Genomic DNA, 17,029 nt, shown 5'->3' with positions numbered 1-17,029 from the left:
GTAGAGTTATATAACTGTATTTCAATGTACAGTTGACCCTTGAACAGCAGGGGTTTGAACTGCACGGGTCCACCTATATGAGGATTTTTTTCAATAGTACTTGCTACATGATCAGCAGTTGATAGAATCCATGGATATGGAAGAGTGGATACGGAAGAACTAAGGATAGGGAGGAATCGCATATAGAGATGACCAAATATAAATTGTAGGCAAAGTTTTGCACGGAGAGGCAGCACCCTAACCCCTATGTTGTTCAAGGGCCAACTGTAATTATAATCCTATGTGGTTATATATGGAATCTAAAAAATAAAAATAAAAAAGGTTCTGAAGAACCTAGGGGCAGGACGGGAATAAAGACGCAGATGTAGAGAATGGACTTGAGGACATGGGGAAGGGGAAGGGGAAGGGGAAGTTGGGACGAAGTGAGAGAGTGGCATGGACTTATATATACTACGAAATGTAAAATAGATAGCTAGTGGGAAACAGCCGCATAGCACAGGGAGATCAACTCCGTGCTTTGTGACCACCTAGAGGGGTAGGATAGGAAGGGTGGGAGGCAGATGCAAGAGGGAGGAGATATGGGGATGTATGTATATGTATAGCTGATTCACTTTGTTATACAGCAGATACTAACACACCACTGCAAAGCAATTATACTCCAATAAAGACGTTAAAAAAAAAATCCTATGTGGTTTAATTGTTTTCATGAGAAGGGGTCCATAGCCTCCACCAGGCTGCCTGGGCCCCCTGTCACAGACGGTTGCCACCTCACTTCTGGAAGTAGTAAAAGCACTGTCTACCTCCCAAAGCAGAGCTCTGCCCTAATGCCCAAGAAGAAGGTGTAGCTCAAAGCTGTGCATTTTATGATTCTCTTATTTCCTCTGCCCATCAAACTTTTCCCTTTCTCCTAATGCTACTTGCTTATGAATTCCTGACCAACTGAGGTGCTGGAGACAAGGATAATTTCTGGCAGAGAAAGTGTGAGGCTGGGAGACCAAACTTATAGTGTGGTCTGGGATTAGAAGTTCACCAGTTAAATCCAACTACTGCTGTCATTCAATGATGCTGGCTGCCCACTCGGCCTGGCTCACAGTGTGGGCTGGAACTTGAAGCACAGGCCAGGCTCAGGAAAGCAGAGATGGTTGGGTGAAATGAGCCAGTTTTGTCATCACTGATGGAGAACCTTGGCCCCATCTCTCAACTCCAGGAGGACAGAGCAAGGCCTGGGACCACATGACTCTGTGCCAATGTCCTGCTTCTCAGGGTGGGTTCTCAGCAAACCCTTCAGGGCTGTGGTTACTGTGGGAGGGTGCCATAGGGCACACCATTCCTGGGGGGAACTCCTAAAGCATGGGAGTGTCCAGGTGTTCACTATCTTTGAGTTGTGGCCCCCACTCACCCTTGGTTTCAGAATCATCCCGCCAGCCTCCTTGCAGAGAGCCCACTCTCTCAAGTCAGCTGTGCTCATTCTTGTTACCAGAAATGATGTTATGTACCATGTCCCAGATAAAAACCATGTCATGAGAAATTATCCCCCTCCTATCAGCTCAGCTCCTGGGCACAGTTCTGAGAGGGACCCACTCCCTTTTCTCCCTGCCATGTGCTGAGCTAAGCATACACATGTGGGAGCCACTCACCCACCTTTTTGGCCCTCAGTTTCCCCCTCTGGAAAGTGGAGATTAGACCGAACCCCACTTCTTAGGTTAGTTTGGTGTGAGGGTGACATGAGCCCACTGTACTGAGAACAGCTGTTGATACCAGCATCAACTAGTATCTCCTTGTTTGTTCTCTTTACTCTCACAGATCAGTCAGCATTTCTTATGGAGCATTTGCTTCCTGACTAGGTCCCTGGATTGTTCCAGGGGTCAAAGTCTCCAAACCAGACCAGTTGGTTGCATGGCTACAGGGCAGCCTCTCTTACAACGCCAGTGAAGAGAAGGTGGCAGCCCCTTTATCCAGACATGCTGTGGGAGCCTCAGGCTGGAGGGGAGACCCTGGCCCACAGTGAACCCCAAGAAACCCCTTCCTGGGATAAAGTCTTTCTTACCTTGAGAGATTTCTTCTGGTCAGAGGAACTGGGCACCTGAGCCACAAGTCCCCAGTGGTCTGAATCAGAGGGACAGGGGGAGTACCGTGTTCCATCCCAAGAGGCACCTGACTTGTCAGAGCTGAGACCAACAAGGGCTGGGTGGTGAAGTGCTGATGCTCGTTCGGAGCTTGTAGTGGAAGCCTGGATTCCCCACAAGGCTGAGCACTAAGGAAGGGAACAGGGGCAGTGACTATGTCGCATTCCAAATAAAAACTAGACCCTGAAGAAGGGCTGGAGGAGAGGTGGAGGGAGGAACAGAGCATGGGGACCAGCCCAGTCAGTGACTGACCAAGAGGAGTTGACCCTCTATTTTTACTTGGGCTGGATTCTACCCTTTGGGTTCAGTGAGGGACTAGCACCCAGACCCTGGTTAAGCCTTCAAGATTTGAGACAGAAATGCCCAGGGCAGGTGGAGACAGAAGCTACAGAGGAATGGGGCTTCTGACAACACAAGGTGCAGGCAGAGTGAGTGGGCATTGTTCTGGGAGGAGGGACAGCTTCAGCAGGAATCAAACATCCTGTCCACCTTCCTGGTTTCTAGCTCTGTATTGCTCAAGGATGCTCGGTGTGACCAGAGGCTTGGGACACTGGGTGTCAACTCACCTTGTTCTTTCTTGGTATTGTCTTGCTGTGTGGTGTCTTTGCTCCAGTGTGTGACCGTCTGTGAAGAATTATCCCTGGACCCAGCCCTAAGCCCCTTGCTGACCACCGTGTGCAGTCAGGCAGCATGGGGGTGGTGTGGTCACAGTGATGCAAGACAAATGGCCACTGCCCCCAGAGCTTGAGCCTCAGGGCAAATGGCACCCGGGTTTGACCATCACCCCATGCATGAGAAGCCATTGTCATAGTCAAGTGAGATGTAAACACAGTCTCAGCCCTCAGATGCCTCCTCACCAGCCTGCCCTTCTTGCCATTACTGCCCTTGCTCTCATTCTTTATTTTCTGGCTTCTTCTCTTTCTCCAATCTCGGGGGATATCCGAGGTATCATCTGATCCTTTGATGAGGAAAATGCTGAAGTGAACATGTTAAGATCCTAGAGAGGAGGCCATCTGTGTGAGGCAGCTGGAACCTGCCAAAAGATCAGAGTTTCAACATGGCGGAGAACCCAACCAAGCAGTAGGAGATAGATGGATGGAGTTCCAGGGCTGCCACCTGGGACCTGTTTGACTTTATACTTTCTAGAGTCATCCAGGGTGCTTTGTCACTTTTGCTGCTTTTGGTGCCAAGAGATTTGCCCTTAGAAGCCCTGTCTCTATCTGCTGGCCATGAGGCTGGTGCTGAGTGGAATGAGAGTGGGAGGCCCAGGTGTGAATCTTGCTTATCCCTCACCACTCCCCGAGTCCACAGTGTTAAGGAAGATCAGAGACCATCCTACTTCCTGGTCTAAGGACCTCAGAGTCAGACAATCTGGGTTTACATCCTGGCTCTGCTGTGTGACCCTAGTCTAGTGACTCAACCTCTCTGTGCCTCAGTTTCCTCAATTATAAAATAAAGATAATATCGGAGTGATCTCATGGGGTGGTTGTGACGCTTACATGAATTAACATATATACTGCACTTAGAGCAAACGGTGCCTGTTTCACTGAGCAGCTAATGTTATCATTTATTAAGCAACTATTTTGTGTCTGAAATGCTAAGCAACATGAATAGGCACAGACCTTATCTTCAGAGAGGGAGGGTGAGAGGGAAGGAGGAGAGGGAAGCAGGTGAGGAGGTTCCCTGGAGATGAGGGACACCATAGGAGGATGCTCACCCAGCCCGGGCACTGCCCAAGAATAGCTAAGCCTGGTTGTAACAGGAAAGAACAACTCTCATTCCATATTAGATCTGTTTCTTTTACTTTAAACGTTGTATTCTATTGCTTTTGCTTTGAGCTAAGAATGTTGCCTAGGACTTCCCTGGTGGTGCAGTGGTTAAGAATCTGCCTGCCAGTGCAGGGGACATGGGTTCAAGCCCTGGTCTGGGAAGATCCCACATGCTGCAGAGCGACTAAGCCTGTGTGCCACAACTACTGAGCCTGCGCTCTAGAGCCCATGAACCACAACTACTGAGCCCACATGCCACAACTACTGAAGCTTGCACACCTAGAGCCTATGCTCTGTAACAGAGAAGCCACCACAATAAGAGGCCCTCATACTGCAACACATAATAGCCGCCCCTCACCGCAACAACAAAGACCCAACACAGCCAAAAATAAATTAGTTAATTAAAAGAAAAAAAAAAGAATGTTGCCTATAGCCTAAAATATACAGGATAGCTTAGTCTTAAGGCTTTGACCTTTAAGAGTATAACATTTTTCCATTCATATAGAGATAAAAAGTTGCAGAACAGAGAATAACATTTGTCTTGTTAAAGGTTTACAAGAACATTGTGACAAAACCTATGTGGACAGCTTCAAGAACAAAGGATTCCTGCACCAAGAAGTTTGCAACAGCCAACTCCCCCACCCTCTGCCTTCCCCTTTTTAGCATAAAAGAAGCCTGAATTCTAACTGGGGTGGTTCTCTAGGACATTGGTCTGCCATCTTCTCAGTCTGCTGGCTTTCTGAATAAAGTCATTATTCCTTGCCCCAACACAGCTCATCTCCTGATTTATTGACCTGTCATGCGGTGAGCAGAATGAGTTTGGACTCAGTAGCATGGTAGGAGGAGCAGTGGGTCTTTCATGCGGCCCATGAGGCCTGACAAAGCCCTCCCCAAGAAGGAAGCAGGAGGGCACCCAGAGAGAACTGCTGTCTACTGCCCACAAGCCCAGGGATGTCTGGAGGCCAGGATGAGCAGCAGGTAGCACTGGGCTCAGGCCACCTCTGGGGAAGACCAGAGCTGACCCAGGAGGGAATAGTGGCATATTCACTATCCAGGTTTTAAACCTGTGGCTTCATCATCTGGGAAAAGTGATTGGGATGGGGACACTCATGAGTGCAGGTCCCTTGGAGCCAGATGCAGGAGCTGAGAGAGCACAGAAAGCAAAGCCAAACCCAGCTGAGACATCCTAGAAACAGTGGTCTGCAGCAGGCCCCGTCTCCACTATCCTCCTTGTCTGCTGTTCTCACCTCTCTCCTTTTATGACCCAGGCATATGAGGCTTCACCTGTAGGTTCTGAACAATGGCCTATTCTCTTCAGAAACTAAAAGCCAGATATCAGCAAGTCATATGCAGGTCAAGGCAGTGAGCAAGTTCTGTAAGGTTTCACGTTTCTTCAAGCTCTTTGATCATTTATATATTAACACCTTGACATTTTTGCTAAAAGTTTATGACAGTCTACATAAAACATATATATGTATAAAATTCATAAAGATACTGATCTTTATCATATTACGTTTACGTTATGTGGTGCAAAGTCTATTGTTTAACAATACATTTAGGAGAATATTTTCCCATCACGATACCATTTTTGGTTTGTTTTTTTGTTTAAAACAATACACATTTATTATCTTATAGTTCTGAAGGCTAGAAGTCCAAAAGAAGTTTCTTTTTTTAATTAATTTTTTTATTGGAATATAACTGATTTACAATGTTGTGTTAGTTTCTGCTGTACAGCAAAGTGAATCAGCCATACATATACATATATCCACACTCTTCTAGACTCCATTCCCATACAGGTTATTACAGAGCACCAAATAGAGTTCTCTTTGCTATACAGTAGGTTCTAATTAGTTATCTTTTATATTCAGTAGTGTGTATATGTCAATCCCAATCTCCCAATTTAACCCCCGTTTTCCCCTTGGTAACCATAAGTTTGTTTTCTACATCTGTGACTCAATTTCTGTTGTGTAAATAGGTTCCTTTGTATCATTTTTTTATATTTTACATATAAACAGTATCTTATGATATTTGTCTTTCTCAGTCTGACTTACTTCACTCAGTATGACAATATCTAGGTCCAACCATTGGATGCAAATGGCATTATTTCATTCTTTTTTATGGCTGAGTAATATTCCATGTTATATATGTACCACATCTTCCTTATCCATTCCTCCATCAATGGACATTTAGTTTGCTTCCATGTCCTGGTTATTGTGAATAGTGCTGCAATGAACATTGGGGTGAACGTGTCCTTTCAAATTATGGTTTTCTCTGGATATATGCCCAGGAGTGGGATTGCTGGATCTTATGGCAGTTCTATTTTTAGTTTTTTAAGGAACCTCCATACTGTTCTCCATAGTGGCTGTACCAATTTACAGTCCCACCAAAAGTGTAGGAGGGTTCCCTTTTCTCTACACCCTCTCCAGCATTTATTGTTTGTAGATTTTTTGATAATGGCCATTTTAACCAGTGTGAGATGATACCTCATCGTAGTTTTGATTTGCATTTCTCTAATAATTAGTGATGTTGAGCATCTTTTCATGTGCCTCTTGGCCATCTGTATGTCTTCTTTGAAGAAATGTCTATTTAGATCTTCTGCCCATTTTTTGATTGGGTCGTTTGTTTTTCTAATATTGAGCTGCGTGAGCTGTTTTTATAGTTTGGAGATTGATCCCTTGTCAGCCACTTCATTTGCAAATATTTTCTCCCATTCTGTGGGTTTTCTTTCTGTTTTATTGATGGTTTCCTTTACTGTGCATACAATGCCTTTAATTGTTACATAGACAAGTCACATAGCTTCCTTTCTGCAAGCTCCATGTGATGGGATTTCCATCTGCCTTGTTCACTTTTGTATTCTCAGCATCTTTGATGCTAGTGCCTGGTTAGTGCTCAGTAATATTGGTGAATGACTGCTCCTGTTATTCTTGATCTAAGAACACCAATTTTCTATTATTTGATGCTTCCTATTTAATTCTTGAAACATGTGGGAGACGTACTATGATGTGATGATACATTTCAACTTTTCAAATGTAAATAAGGCCACATTTCCTGAATTTAGCCTTTTCTTCCTTTAATAAACATTGATATTTCTCTGAAAGAAATATAAAATAAAATCAGTTTCCTGAATTCCTGAAAGGGATTGCAATTACCTTTTTACAATAAGGTTTTCCTTAAAGGTCCTGACTTTGTAAGTTGAACCCAGGCTGCATCCACTATAGAAGTGGCCCAGGTCTCCTTCTACACTGAGAGAGTCACAAGCACAGAGCTGTTCAGCTCCAGCTGTTCATCTCTACCCAATGACCACCTCCAGCCTGAATTCCCTTAGTAAACACACTCCTACACCCGTGACAGATGGGCCTTTTGTCTGGCAAAGCAAACACACAAATCTAAAATCTCCCCTCTCCTTTCATCAGAGTCTAGAAAATCTAAAAGGGCAGGTGCCATCTTATTCCAGACAGAACCCAAAGGAACTCAGGTACTTCGTGGAAAGACTTCTCTCTATAGAGATATAAGAAAGCAGAGGCAATACACACTCTCACATGCACTCATGCACACTCACATTCACACACTCATACACAGTCAGAAGATGAATTGGAAGGTAGGACTTGAGGAAGTCAGGGAAAACAGACCTTATGAAACAGGAAAACTTCATGAGATGAGAGAAGATCAATAGGAATAATGAGATGTAAAATGAGATGTTAACATATATATATATATGAAAGAGGGTGGGATGGGGTGTGGAAGCAGAGGGAGGGAAAGAGGCATCAGGAGGACCAGCCTTGCCCAACTATTATCCTTGACCACAGTACCAGCAAGGTGACTGGTAAAGAGGAAAATGTCTGACTGAAAAGATAAGTACTATTTCCATCAAGGCCTAGAATTACCCACTGTGCAAGTAGGTCCAATCAGACAATATCCAAATGGTTCAGAAAGCCACCAAGTTGATCTTTGGGTCCTTATAGGTCCTACAGCAAAATGTTCTGAAGCATCTGTGACTACAGTAGCCAAGAGCATGTTATGGATAACAATATCCAGGCTTCCCCTTGGGAAAGTAACTAGCCTGTTTGTAGAGGAGACCCACATGTCACAGTTGGCTTTGAAATGTATGGTCTACACAATCACATGACTTTTCTCAACCTAGACATGTAGTCTCAGAATGCTGACCACCATGGACAAGAAGGAAATGGAAAAAGGAAGTAGGATTTGAATATGAAGCATCATGGATAGGCAACTTCAAGGTGGACAGTCCCATAGTGAATGATTTTAGCAGGAACCACAGACAGCAGCAGCTCAAGTTCCCCAAGGCATTAAGGTTTTTAGAATGTCCAGTCTACCTGGTGCTTCAAATTTGGTACCATATCTTAGATTTTACTCAGGTAGCTAAAGAATCTAGCCTTCCTCAACAAACTCCCAGATTCAATCCCATTATAGTAACTTCAGCCCAAAATATCCCAGCTGACCATAGTGCTCCAACATATTTGCACATAGATGGTATCCTTCCATCTGTGATAAGAGTATGGAGGGAAATTTGATTTTATTAACACAACTGTATAGAACCAGCTGCATTCTGGTTGGTGTCTCAGTTTAATTGCATGCACCCTCAACAAGTCTGTCTACCTTTCCAGCCTGAGGTGTGGACCCTTTGTCCTGCATTTAACCCAACAATCCAACAGCCAGGTCAGCAGGGCCACCAGAATTCTCATCTGTGTCCATCAGCTCACCATTTAGGCTACAACCATGGAGAGTTCATTCATCTGGTAGGTCACAATCATCTATGCATTAGTCAATATAATATTCAGAATATTTCAACAGAACCTTCAAAAAACAGATTGAAATTCAACTTGAACTTTTGTGAAGTTTCAAGTTGAAAATAATAATTGAAAATAAATAATTCTTTGACCTGTTGTATTAAAAAATAAATTTAAAATTAAAAAATAAAGAAAGAATTCTTTGAAATGGCATTTTTCTGGGCTTTGAACCTGCAGCACTTCTTCTTTTGTTGACAGCCAGACTTTACTAGAAATCAGCCAACTATTTACATAGCTGCCAGTCCCCAAAATACTAATGAGGCAATGTCCCATATTAAACATAAAGTCTATATTTCAGCTAAAGACATGAAGAAGATGAACAGGTTATGCAGAATCAGCCCACCCTTCTGATATCTACAAAATGTGGACCATCTGCTGGCTCCAAAAATATGTCTGAGCAAGTGATCACAGACTCTACACTTATTTGTTGCAATACTTCCAAATATCAAATAATGGGCAACCGCTCTACAACTTCTCCTCAAGCAGTGGTCTCCCAACCCAACACAAAGCATCCTTTCAAAATTGCAGTTTCTGACCTGAAGTTTTACCAACTGGTGTCCTCAATCTTTGAACTTTCTGAACTTTCAAGTCTTCTAAACCTTCCTGACTGTTGTATACAGACAGAGTGTATTCAGCAGCTCATAGGCCAAATTTTCACACATGAGGCTAGGCTAATACAAGTATGGAAATTGAATGTTATTAGTTGTTATAGACTGTGTTGTGTCCCATAAAAATTCATACGTTGAAGATCTAATACCCATTACTTCAAAATGTGACTGTATTTGGAGATAGTGCCTTGAAAGAGATAATCAAGTTAAAATGAGGTCATTAGAGTGGCCCCTAATCCAACATGATTGATGTCCTTATAAGAAGAGGAGATGAGCACACAGACACACATAGAGGGACCACCATATGAAGACACAGGGAGAAGATGGCCATCTACAAGCCAAGGAGAGGGGCCTCAGGAGAAACCAACCCTGCAATCAAGAATTTGATCTCACACTTCTAGCCTCCAGAATTGTGCAAAAATAAATTTCTATTGTTTAAGACTCAAGACACAAAATATGGCAAAAGAGATCATTGAATTTGTGCTGTCTCTACTTATTTCGTCACCCAGCCTTAGTCTATTGTGAGCAGTGAGAACGGCTAAGGCATTTCTGAGCCAAAAGGCTCACTATGTTCTCTAAAGCCAAACCCAAATTTCGGAGAAGTGGCATCATTACCATGGCAGAATAAGAGTTTTCTACTGTCTTCTCTCAAAGAACACTAATTTTGACAAATACCTACAGACAAGAGTGCCTTTGTGGAAGTCTGGGAGCCCAGCAGACAAATTCTAGCACAGAGTTGGAGCAAGAAAAATTCATAAAGAAAGAAATGGAGATCCATGATTTGGTCTGTGGTTTTCCCAATAAAGGGCTCAAAATAGTTGTTTTAAGGAAGCTAAGTGTTCTACAGGAAAACACAGAAAGACAAGTCAATGAAATCAAGAAAATTATACACAAACAAAATAAGAACTTTAACAGAGAGATAGGAATTATTAAAAAGAACTAAATAGTAATTCAGGAACTGAAGAATACAAAGATGAAATAAAACCTGCAATAGAAAACATCAGCAAAAGATTGGACTAAGAAGAGAAAAGAATCTATGAGGAAGAATACAGGTCATTTAAAATTATCCATTCAGAGAAGACCAAAGAAAAAAAAGAATGAAAAAGAGTGAAGAAAGTCTAGTGAAAAATGAGATATCACTAAAATAAGAAACCTATGCATACTGGAGTGCCAGAAGGAGAAGACAGGGAGAAAGGGACATAACATTTATTGAAAACAATACTGGCTGAAAATTTCTCAAATCTGGGAACAGGTTTGGACATCAAAATTCATGAAACTCATAGACCCCTCCCACTAAATTTCAACCCAAAATAATCTCCTACAAGACACATTATTTTAAAATTGTCTAAAATCAAAGACAAAAAGTGCATTTTCAAAGCAGCAGGAAAAATAAAGTTCCTCACATACAAGAAAACCCCCATGAGGCTACCAGCAGATTCCTCACCAGAAACTTGCAGATTAGGAGAGAATAAGATGATATATTTAAAGTGCTAAAAGAAAAAACTGCCAATCAAGAATACTTTGCCCAGAAAATTTGTCCTTCAGAAATGAAGATGAAATACTTTCAGAAACAAAATATAGGGAGTTCATAACAACTAGACCAGCCTTTTAAAAATGCTGAAAGTCCTTCAAGTTGAAATAAAAGGAACCTAATAAGTAAGATGAAAACATAAAACACACTGGTAAAAGTATGTGGTCAAATTCATAATACTTTAATACTGTAATATGGTGGTTTGTTAACCACTTAACTATAGGATAAAGGTTAAAGCAAAAAGTACTTTTTTAGTTACAACTATAATAATTTGTTAATTGACACACGATGTAAAATTGCATATATTGTGACATCAAATATAATTGTTGGGGTGGGGAATAAAAGGATAGAGTTTTGTGTGCAATTGAAGTTAAGTTGTTATCAGCATAAAATAGACTGTATATCAATAAAATGTTTTATGAAAGCCTCATGGTAACTACAAAGCAAAAACCTTCATTAGATACACAAAAGATAAAGAAAAGAAAAGAAAAGCACACCACTCTAAAAATCATTAATTTACAAAAGAAGAGAGAAACAAAGGAAGAAGGGAATTACAAAATAGCCAGGAAACAAATTATATGGAATTAGTAGGTCCTGGCCTATCAATAATTACTTTAAATGTATATGGAATAAATTATTCAATCAAAAGGCATACAATGGGCCACCGCTGCTGCTGCCACCCCTGCACAGGAGCCGTCGCCATGCTCATGAAACCACTTCTGCCGCCACCGACTGAATCCAGCCGTGTGGCTGACAGGGGCTAGGTGCTCCAGCCTGGTGTCAGGCCTGAGCCTGAGGTGGGAGAGCCGAGTTCAGGACATTGGACCACCAGAGATCTCCCGACCCCATGTAATATCAATTGGCGAGAGCTCTGCCAGACATCTCCGTCTCAACACTAAGACCCAGCTCCAATCAACGACTATCAAGTTCCAGTGCTGGACACGCTATGCCAAACAACTAGCAAGACAGGAACACAACCCCACCCATTAGCAGAGAGGCTGGCTAAAATCATAATAAGTTCACAGACACTGCAAAACACAACACCAGACACTTTCCAGCCCACTAGAAAGACAAAATCCAGCCTCATCCACCAGAACACAGGCACCAGTCACCTCAATCAGGAAGCCTACAGAACACACTGAAACAACCTTACCCACTAGGGGTTGACAACAAAAACAATAAGAATTATGAAACTTCAGCCTGTGAAAAGGACATGCCAAACACAGTGAGTTAAGCAAAATGAGAAGACAGAGAAATACACAGCAGATGAAGGAGCAACGTAAAAACTCAACAGACCAAAAAAATGAAGAGGAGATAGGCAGTCTACCTGAAAAAGAGTTCAGAGTAATGATAGTAAAGATGATCCAAAATCTTGGAAATAGAATGGAGAAAATATAAGAAACATTTAACAAGGACCTAGAAGAACTAAAGAGCAAACAAACAGTGATGAAGAACAAAATAAATGAAATTAAAAATTCTCTAGAAGGAATCAATAGCAGAATAACTGAGGCAGAAGAATGGATAAGTGACCTGGAAGATAAAATACTGGAAATAATTCCCACAATGCAGAACATAGAAAAAAGAAAAAAAAATTGAGAACAGTCTCAGAGACCTCTAGGACAATATTAAACACACCAACATTCGAATTATAGGGGTCCCAGAAGAGGAAGAGAAAGAGAAAGGGACTGAGAATATATTTGAAGAGATTATAGTTGAAAACTTCCCTAATATGGGAAAGGAAATAGTCAAGTCCAGGAAGGACAGAGAGTCCCATACAGGATAAATCCAAGGAGAAACACGCCAAGACACATATTAATCAAACTATCAAAAATTAAATACAAAGAAAAAATATTGAAAGCAGCAAGGGAAAAGCAACAAATAACATACAAGATAATCCCCATAAGGTTAACTGCTAATCTTTCAGCAGAAATTCTGCAAGCCAGAAGGGAATGGCAGGACATATTTAAAGTGATGAAAGGGAAAAACCTACAACCAAGATTACTCTACCCAGTAAGGATCTCATTTAGAAAGGACAGAGAATATAAATGTTTACAGACAAGCAAAAGTTAGGAGAATTCAGCACCACCAAACTAGCTTTACAAAAAATGCTAAAGGAACTTTTCTAGGCAGGAAACACAGGGAAGGAAAAGACCTATAATAACATATCCAAAACAATTAAGAAAATGGTAATAGGAATATACATATCGATAATTACCTTAAATGTAAATGGATTAAATGCTCCAACCAAAAGACATAGACTGGCTGAATGGATACAAAAACAAGACCTGTATATATGCTGCGTACAAGAGACCCATATCACACCTAGGGACACATAAGACTGAAAGTGAGGGGATGGAAAAAGATATTCCACACAAATGGAAATTAAAAGAAAGCTGGAGTAGCAATTCTCATAACAGACAAAATAGACTTTAAAATAAAGACTATTACAAGAGACAAAGAAGGACACTACATAATGATCAAGGGATCAATCCAAGAAAAAGATATAACAATTGTAAATCTTTATGCACCCAAAATAGGAGCACCTCAATACATAAGGCAAATGCTAACAGTCATAAAAGGGGAAGTGGACAGTAACACAATAACAGTAGGGGATTTTAACACCCTGCTTTCACCAATGGACAGATCAACTAAAATGAAAATAAATAAGGAAACACAGACTGTAAATGACACATTAAACAAGACAGATTTAATTGATATTTATAGGACATTCTATCCAAAAACAACAGAATGCACTATATTCTCAAGTGCTCATGGAACATTCACCAGGGCAGATCATATTTTGGGTCACAGATCAAGCCTTGGTAAATTTAAGAAAATTGAAATCATATCAGGTATCTTTCTCAAAAACAATGTTATGACTCTAGACATCAATTACAGTAAAAAAAAAATGTAAAAAGTACAAACACATGGAGGCTTAACAATACGCTACTAAATAACCAAGAGATCACTGAAGAAATCAAAGAGGAAATTAACAAATACCTAGAAATATGCCACTCTATCACTTTGTCCCAGCTTACCCTTCCCCCTCCCTATGTTCCTTGCTTTGTGACCACCTAGAGGGGTGGGATAGGGAGGATGGGAGGGAGACACAAGAGGGAAGGGATATGGGGATGTATGTATATGTATAGCTGATTCACTTTGTTATAAAGCAGAAACTAACACACCATTTAAAGCAATTATACTCCACAAAAGATGTTAAAAAATAATAACTAGAAACAAATGACAATGAAAACACGATGAACCAAAACCTATGGGATGCAGCAAAAGCAGTTCTAAGAGGGAAGTTTATAGCAATACAATCCTACCTCAAGAAACAAGAAAAATCTCAACCTTACACCTAAAGCAATTAGAGAAAGAAGAACAAAAAATCCTCAAAGTTAGCAGAAGGACAGAAATCATAAGGAGGAGATGAGAAATAATTGAAAAATATATGAAGGAAATGATAGCAAAGGTCAATAAAACTAAAAGATGGTTCTTTGAGAAGATAAACAAAATTAATAAATCATTAGACAGACTCGTCAAGAAAAATGAAGACTCAAATCAACAGAATTAGAAATGAAAAAGGAGAAGTAACAAATGACCCTACAGAAATAACAAGGTTCATGAGAGATTAGTACAAGCAACTATATGCCAATAAAATGAAAAACCTGGAAGAAATAGACAAATTTTTAGAAAAGCACAACCTTCCGAGACTGAACCAGGAAGAAATAGAAAATATAAACAGACCAATCACAAGCACTGAAATTGAAACTGTGATTAAAAATCTTGCAACAAACAAAAGCCCAGGACCAGATGGCTTCACAGGCAAATTCTATTAAACATTTAGAGAAGAGCTAACACCTATCCTTCTCAAACTCTTCCAAAATATAGCAGAGGGAGGAACACTCCCAAACTCATTCTACGAGGCCACCATCATCCTGATACCAAAACCAGATGTCACAAAAAAAGAAAACAAAAGATGTCACCAAAAAAGAAAACTACAGGCCAATATCACTGATGAACATAGATGCAAAAATCCTCAACAAAATACTAGCAAACAGAATCCAACAGCACATTAAAAGGATCATACACCATGATCAAGTGGGGTTTATCCCAGGAATGCAAGGATTCTTCAATATATGCAAATCAATCAATGTGATACAGCATATTAGCAAATTGAAGGAGAAAACCATATGATCATCTCAATAGATGCAGAAAAATCTTTCAACAAAATTCAACACCCATTTATGATAAAAACCCTCCAGAAAGTAGGCATACAGGGAACTTACCTCAACATAATAAAGGTCATATATGACAAACCCACAGCCAACATCATTCTCAATGGTGAAAAACTGAAACCATTTCCACTAAGATCAGGAACAAGACAAGGTTGCCCACTCTCACCACTATTATTCAACATAGTTTTGGAAGTTTTAGCCACAGCAATCAGAGAAGAAAAAGAAATAAAAGGAATCCAAATCAGAAAAGAAGAAGTAAAACTGTCACTGTTTGTAGATGACATGATACTATGCCTAGAGAATCCTAAAGATGCCACCAGAAAACTATTAGAGCTACTCAATGAATCTGGTAAAGTAGCAGGATACAAAATTAGTGCGCAGAAATCTCTTGCATTCCTATTCAGTAACAACAAAAAATCAGAAAGAGAAATTAAAGAAACACTCCCATCTACCATTCCAACAAAAAGAATAAAATACTTAGGAATAAACCTACCTAAGGAGGCAAAAGACCTGTATGCAGAAAACTATAAGATGCTGATAGAAAAGAAATACAAACAGAAATAGAAAATAAATACAAAGAAAATACAAACAGATGGAGAGATATACCATGTTTTTGGATTGGAAGAAGCAACATTGTGAAAATAACTATACTATCCAAACAATCTACAGATTCAATGCAATCCCTATCCAATTACCAATGGCATTTTTCACAGAACTAGAACAAGAAATTTTACAATTTGTGTGGAAACACAAAAGACCCCAAATAGCCAAAGCAATCTTGAGAAAGATAAACAGAGCTAGAGGAATCAGGCTACCTGACTTCATACTATACTATAAAGCAACAGTAATCAAGACAGTATGGTACTGGCACAAAAACAGAAATATAGATCAATGGAACCGGATAGAAAGCCCAGAGATAAACCCACACACATATGGTCACGTTATCTTTGACAGAGGCAAGAATATACAATCGAGAAAAGACAGCCTCTTTGATAAGTTGTGCTGGGAAAACTTTACAGCTACATGTAAAAGAATGAAATTAGAACACTTCCTAACGCCATGCACAAAAATAACCTCAAAACGGATTAAAGACAAAATGGATTAAGGCCAGACATTATAAAACACTAGAGGAAAACATAGGCAGAATAATCTATGACAAAATTCAAGGCAAGATCTTTTTCGACCCACCTCCTAGAGAAATGGAAATAAAATCAAAAACAAGAAAATGGGACCTAATGAAACTTAAAAGCTTTTGCACAGCAAAGGAAACTAAATAAGACAAAAAGACATCCCTCAGAATGGGATAAAGTATTTGCAAACAAAGTAACTGACAAATTAATCTCCATAATATAGAAGCAGCTCATGCAGCTCAATATGAAAAAATCAAATAACCCAATCCAAAAATGTGTGGAAGATCTAAATAGACATTTCTTCAAAGTAGACATACGGATTGCCAACAAACACATGAAAAGATGCTCAACATCATTAATCATTAGAGAAATGCAAATCAAAACTACAATGAGGTATCACCTCACACCAGTCAGAATGGCCATCACCAAAAAATCTACAAACAGAAGTGCTGGAGAGGGTGTGGAGAAAAGGGAACCCTCTTGCACTGTTGGTGGGAATGTAAGTTGATACAGCCACTATGGAGGACAGTACGGAAGTTCCTTAAAAAACTAAAAATAGAACTATCATATGACCCAGCAATCCCACTACTGGGCGTATATCCTGAGAAAACCATAATTCAAAAAGACACATGTACCCCAATGTTCATTGCAACGCTATTTACAATAGCCAGGACATGGAAGCAACATAAGTGTCCATCAACAGATGAATCAATAAAGAAGATGTGGTACATATATGCAATGGAATATTACTCAGCCATTAAAAAGAATGGAATTGAATTATTTGTAGTGAGGTGGATGGACCAAGAGTCTGTCGTAAAG

At 40.3% G+C, this 17,029-nt stretch overlaps 1 pseudogene; it reads left to right on the top strand.

Annotated features, from left to right (window-relative positions):
• The first annotated feature begins 7,525 nt into the window (after positions 1-7,525).
• LOC111169297 (TGF-beta-activated kinase 1 and MAP3K7-binding protein 2 pseudogene) lies at positions 7,526-9,267 on the top strand (annotated as a pseudogene).
• Positions 9,268-17,029: the final 7,762 nt, after the last annotated feature.

The sequence above is a fragment of the Delphinapterus leucas genome, chromosome 3, assembly GCF_059928025.1.
Source record: "Delphinapterus leucas isolate spDelLeu-1000000601 "Yukka" chromosome 3, BTC_Dleu_Yukka2, whole genome shotgun sequence".
Taxonomy (NCBI): Eukaryota; Metazoa; Chordata; class Mammalia; order Artiodactyla; family Monodontidae; genus Delphinapterus; species Delphinapterus leucas.
This window is presented reverse-complemented; position numbering and strand designations above follow the sequence as displayed.